Here is a 6,000-nt window from a genome sequence, read left to right on the forward strand (position 1 = left end):
TTGATGGAGCTATATGCCCTCAACCAATGTTAGGAATAGTGAAAGGAAAAGGGTCCTTGTTTCTCAAGATACACCTTGTTCTACCTTCTTCTCCAGTATCACCAACCATCTTCAAGAGCTGAATTTAATTATCATCATCTTGATAAAGTCTTGCTAAAAAAAAACAACACACAGTTTGAACACACATTAACAATTCCATTACCCTTCATAGGATTAAGTAATTAGGATGACTACACATGTCAGAAATATGCCATTCCTCAGAAACCTGGGAGATGTCCCAGGAGAGAAACATGGACAAGAAAGAGAAACACTAAGACATATCCCACAATCCTACCTATCAAAAATAACTAGAGAAGCTGGAGGCTGCTTTGAATGTTGCACTTTTTCTACACAAAAAGCACAGAGAAAGGGAAAAGAGAAGGGTGTGTGTGGAAGCCAAGAATAGATGCCTATTTTTCCCCTACAAGACAAAAGACGGACTTTTGAAGTCCGGGGAGGAGATAATGCACACAATGAGAAGTCAAAAGTATGCCCCATTTTTACCTACAGAGTTTGGGGGCATGCGCAACAGGACAGCAGGCAGTACTTCTCAGCCTCAGTAGTGCATTAAGGGAAAAGTCACTTTCCCCTTATGCCATCTTCTCAACTTATCCAAATGCCTTTAAAACCAGGAGAATCTCCACATCCCAAAGAACTGAGCTGAGGAAAGCTGGTGACACTTATTTATTCAGAAGTTTTCTTATCTGCCTAGGACAGGTTACAACAATATTACGATAAGACAATATTACAACAAAACAGGTCAATAACAAAAAGCAAAAGGTATGGTCCTGCAAACATCACAAAAATCAAAACTGTCAGAGGCCAACATAAAGAGGAATGTCTTCAGCATACAGAAGCTGTATGTTGAGGATGCTAGAAGCTTGGAATAGGGTTTTTCAGACTATAGGGGGTGCCACAGAGTGTTCTCTACCACCCCCAATACTTCAGAGGGCAGCAGAACTGCCAAGAGAGCACCCTCTGCCAATCTTAATATCTGAGGATCATTAGGAAAGGCAGCAGTCTTTCAGTTATTTGGGGCCTAAGACATTTTAAGGCTTTCAAAGACCAACGTGAGCATCTTGAACTGGACCCAGAAAATATCTGGCAACCAGCGCAGTGGTTTCAAATCAGGGGTGATTTGAGTTCTAAATGGAACACCGGCAAGTATCCTGGCTGCTGTGCTTTGGACCAACTGAAGTTTCCAGGCTGTCTTCAAGGGCAGCCCCACAGTGTGCATCGGAATAATTCAATCTGGAGTTTATCAGAGGGTACAGTGCAGAAACAGCCATTTGCCACCCCAGCCATCCACCTCAGATCACGCTTCGAGGAGGCAGAACCACCCAACCGAAATCAGCAGGAAGACTACCACTGGTCCCTGTACAACATTAACTCAGGGATGAAGATGCTGGCAAGAATTTCTCTTTGCGTCTCTCTTCCCTGAGCCTCGTAGTTTTCCCCACCCCACCCCACAAGGCAACACTAGGGCTTCCCTCTAGGCAAAACAGCAGAAATGTCTATCAGCCACTGGGGGTGGTCAAAGACAGAATAATACTTGTTTGCTGGTGTGCTTGACTCCACCTCAGGTTTTATTCTAGGGGCACCCCAGGTGCCCTTCCCCAAACTCAAGCCCCTTCCCCTTGCCACAATACCCCCGTTTTCAGCTCAGCCTGCGCCCCCCATCACCAAGGCCTGCTTCTAACCCCCATCCCCGCCCCTCCGAACACTGGAGCAGTTTGTGGAAGGGACCCCCATCATCATCATCCCCCCCCCCCAGACAGGGATGCAGGGGAGCATCTTTCCCCTTGCAAATATGCAGGTAGGGGCAGAATCTCTTTATCCATGTCAAGTTTGCCAACCCCAAACTAAATGGCTGAGAAAGAGGGGGTGGGGAATGGGGGGGGGGAGATAGATGATGACTCTTGTATTATTCCTCCGCCACATACCTAAGGAAAAAAATATTTATTTTTTTTTGCCTTTTGGCTTCCCACTCACCCCCCCCGACCCTCCCCGAAATCCCGCTACCTCAAGGGGGGTGGGAGACATGTATTGGTGGGGGACGGAGCAGGAGGAGGAAGGGGCGTCTCTCATTCTCTCTCCCCCCCCCACCCCACCTCCTCGCAGGCAAGGGTCTTTTCTTCGCACCGCACCCCTCCCCGCGCAATGTGTGCTTGTGCAGTGGGGAGGGAGGGGATTCCTCCATTTCCGAAAGAAAAGGGGGAGAGAGAGAGAGAGAGAAAGGAAGGAGGGGAGGCTCTTTCTCCCCTCCCCCTTCCCCCCCCCCATTCCACGCCTGAGGTAAACTGCGGCGGTGGGGGGCGTGGGGGGGGTTTCGCCCCTGCCCCCTCGGGATGAGGCAGGATCGGGGGAGGGGCGCCTCCGCCGCCTCATTGTTCGTTCCCCTCAGTGGGGACCGGGGCGGGGTGCGGAGGGCGAGGCAGGCGAGCGGGGTCTGGGCGGGGAGGCTCCCGGCGGAGGCACCTACCAGCTCGGCGGCGGCGGCAGCAGCGGGTCCTGGCCGGGCTCTCGGGGCGGGGCGGAGAAGGACCCGAGGCGGCAGCGGGAGGAGAAGGAGGCGGCGCCATGTTCCCCTCCTTCCTTCCTCTCTCCCTCTCCTTTCCTTCCTTCCTCCCTTCCTTTCCTTCCCCCGGCGCGGTGAGAGGAGGAGGAGGAGGGTATCGGTGGGTGGGGTGAAGCCAGGGAAGAAAAGCGGCCTTGTAATGGCGGCGGCTGAGGCGGCTTCTTTTCCCCCTCACAAGGAGCAGTAGCGGCGGCGGCGGCAGTGGCACCATCGACCGAAAGAGAGAGAGAGAGACAGGGCGCGAGACCGCCTGTGTGTGTGTGTGTGTGTTGCGCGTGCGCGCGACGAGCCCAGCGAGCAAGCGGGGCGGGAGGGAGGGAGGGGGGAAGACAGGAGGAGGAGAAGCTGCTGTTGCGGCTGGCGGCGTGCGCGCGCCGGCGGAGGGGAGAGAAGTGGGCGGGGCGGGCTGCGGCGCGAGGGGGGAGAAGTGGGCGGGGCTCCGGATCCTCTATCTATTCAGAGAGAGAGGGAGAGTGCGCGCGCGCCTATGCAGGCATGCGAGGCAGGTTTGCATGCACAGAAGCGATACAGAGGATTTTGCAGAGGCGCGCGGGCGCGCACGCGGGTCACCTCCTCCTCCTCCTCCTCCCCGCTTTTGCGCGCGCAGGGGCGTTCCACCGGCTAAGGCTTTTTCCTCTTTTTTTTTTGCATGCATGCAAGGGAGGAGGAGAGGCTAACGGGGAGAAGCGCTTGCTGCAAGAGGCTGGCACGCGAGCCCGAGCTTGTAGCCAAGATCGTGGGGGGGGGGAGGGGGGGAAGGCGGGGTTGCAAAGGAACCCACCCCACCCGCGCACGCCCCTGGCGGAAAATGCAGCGCAGCCCTCTGGCACGGGGCGAAGGGAAGCAGCGCGACGCTTGCAGCGTGTGCCCGGCACTGCCAGGCGCGGCGATGCCTCTTGGGGAGGCGTCCCTAAGATCGCGGTGTCTCTGCCTTTGCGCGCCTTTGAACCCCGCCGGCGCGCGCGCGCACCCGCCCTGCCCAAACGTTGTCGCCCAAGCAGATGCGGGCGATCCCTCGCAGCAGCGCGCATCCTGGCGCAGGGTGCGCCTCGGATAGCCAAGGGCCACCGAAAGTGCTGCAGCTGCTGCGGACGGTTTGCAAACCAAATGCAAGGATCCGGAAGTCGGGGGTTCGTGCCTCTCCCCCCCCCCTTCCTTAAGGATGTGATACATGAGCAACAACAACCACCAGCAATAAAACAGAAGCATCCACTGTATTCTAGATTAGGGGGTCAGCAGCTGGAGGACAAGCTTTGGTGGGGGGGGGCAGATGACGTAGCGAGGGGAGGCAGATAGCCGGTCCTGCTCTAGGCCAAAGCAACTTCCCCTGGTCAGTTCTGGCTTGGGCTGATGGGAGTTGGAGTCCAAAAGAGCTGGAGGGCACAAGTCTGGGCAAAATGATTGTGGCAGAAGTTATCTGTGACACAGAAGCATCCCAGAAAACTTCTTTTGGAGGGGTGGGGAGCAAACTTTTTGTTGCATTTATTACATTTACATTGAAGGGACGTCCAACTCCCAATAGACTGCGATCTACAGTACTCACAGTATATATATATAAAAAACTTAATAAATTCCTTCCAGTAGCACCTTAGAGACCAACTAAGTTAGTTATTGGAATGAGCTTTTGTGTGCATGCACACTTCTTACATGTAACAAGAACTATGGACGGCTACTACCTGTGTATAAAAAAATTGGCAGTGATCTACCCATTATCGTAAAAAAGACTGGGAGTGATCTACCCAAAGTTGTGGAGGTTTTTTGTAGGAAGCCAAAGTTGGCTTTTTGGGGGTTTTTGTAAGGAGATCGCTGAGGGGCCAGAGATCTACCAGGATCTACCTGTTGGACAAGCCTGGCTTATTACATTGATTACATGCTCATACGTGATTTATGCAGGGTTGGAATAGAATCCCAGGTATCTTTTAGCCTAACTTCCTAAAATATACGCATGAAGAGCCTGACTGCTGGATCTAACCAGCAGCCCGTCTGGTCCAGCATCCTGTTCTCGCAGAGGCCAACTGGAAGCCTGTAGGGGAAGCCTCTGAGCTTCCTATCAAGCCATCATACCCAATGTTGTGATGGGCAAAAGTTCTCCAGGGTCCCAGGCAATTCCCACCCTCCCACTGATGGCACTGTCAGCATGCAAGGCATATGTTCTGCATCTCAGGAGGAAAAAGTGGGGTATAAATGTAATAATCAGTTGGGGAGCGAATTGCCATTATTACTTCCTTTGCCAGTTTTGAAGAACAGTTCCCCCCTCCCCAACTGGAGTCTTATGATGCAATCCCATGCCTGTTTAAAAGGTAAAGGGACCAGTTGTGGACAACTCTGGGGTTGCAGCGCTCATCTCGCTTTACTGGCCGAGGGAGCCGGCGTACAGCTTCCGGGTCATGTGGCCAGCATGACTAAGCCACTTCTGGCGAACCACAGCAGCACACGGAAGCGCCGTTTACCTTCCCGCCGGAGTGGTACCTATTTATCTACTTGCACTTTGATGTGCTTTCAGGTTGGCAGGAGCAGGGACCGACCAACAGGAGCTCACCCCGTCGCGGGGATTCAAACCGCCAACCTTCTGATCGGCAAGCCCTAGGCTCTGTGGTTTAGACCACAGCACCACCCGCGTCTTCTGTTTACTCAGAAGCAAATCCCACTGTGTTCACTGGGGCTTCACACACCCAACGCAGTAAGTGCATTTAGACTTAGGCTGCAATCCCTATGCCCACCTACTAAGAAGTAAGGCCAACAGAGTTCGTTTGGATTTACGTCTAAGAAGACACACATAAGCACTGTTAGCACAGTCCTATGCACATTTATTTGAGAGTAACCTTCACTGAACTGTGCGACTGACAAACCAACGTGCATGTGATCAGGGTGTTAAATACAGTGGTACCTCGGGTTAAGTATTTACCGTATTTTTTGCTCTATAAGACTCACTTTTTCCCTCCTAAAAAGTAAGGGGAAATGTGTGTGCCTCTTATGGAGCGAATGCAGGCTGCGCAGCTATCCCAGAAGCCAGAACAGCAAGAGGGATTGCTGCTTTCACTGCGCAGCGATCCTTCTTGTGGCCCTGTCTTCTGAGATTCAGAATATTTTTTTTCTTGTTTCCCTCCTCCAAAAACTAGGTGTGTCTTATGGTCTGGTGCGTCTTATAGAGCGAAAAATATGGTAATTCGTTCTGGAGGTCCGTACATAACCTGAAACTGTTCTTAACCTGAGGTACCACTTTAGCTAATGGGGCCTCCTGCTGCCACCGCGCCGCCGGAGCACGGTTTTGTTCTCCTCCTGAAGCAAAGTTCTTAACCTGAAGCACTATTTCTGGGTTAACAGAGTCTGTAACCTGAAGTGTCTGTAACCTGAGGTACCACTGTATTTATTTTCACAGAATT

The 6,000-nt window shown here is 52.9% G+C and overlaps 1 protein-coding gene across 1 annotated transcript in view; it reads right to left on the bottom strand.

Moving 5' to 3' along the window:
- Window positions 1-2,889, bottom strand: part of ARHGAP35 (Rho GTPase activating protein 35) — an 84,119-nt gene extending 81,230 nt beyond the window's left edge. The window contains exon 1 of the mRNA XM_081921896.1: window positions 2,522-2,889. The gene's annotated coding sequence lies outside the window, so the exon portion shown is untranslated. The remainder of the gene's footprint in view (window positions 1-2,521) is intronic.
- Between the last annotated feature and the right edge of the window lie 3,111 nt (window positions 2,890-6,000).

The sequence above is a fragment of the Podarcis melisellensis genome, assembly GCF_964234715.1.
Source record: "Podarcis melisellensis genome assembly, chromosome: 8".
In the NCBI taxonomy this organism is placed as follows: domain Eukaryota; kingdom Metazoa; phylum Chordata; class Lepidosauria; order Squamata; family Lacertidae; genus Podarcis; species Podarcis melisellensis.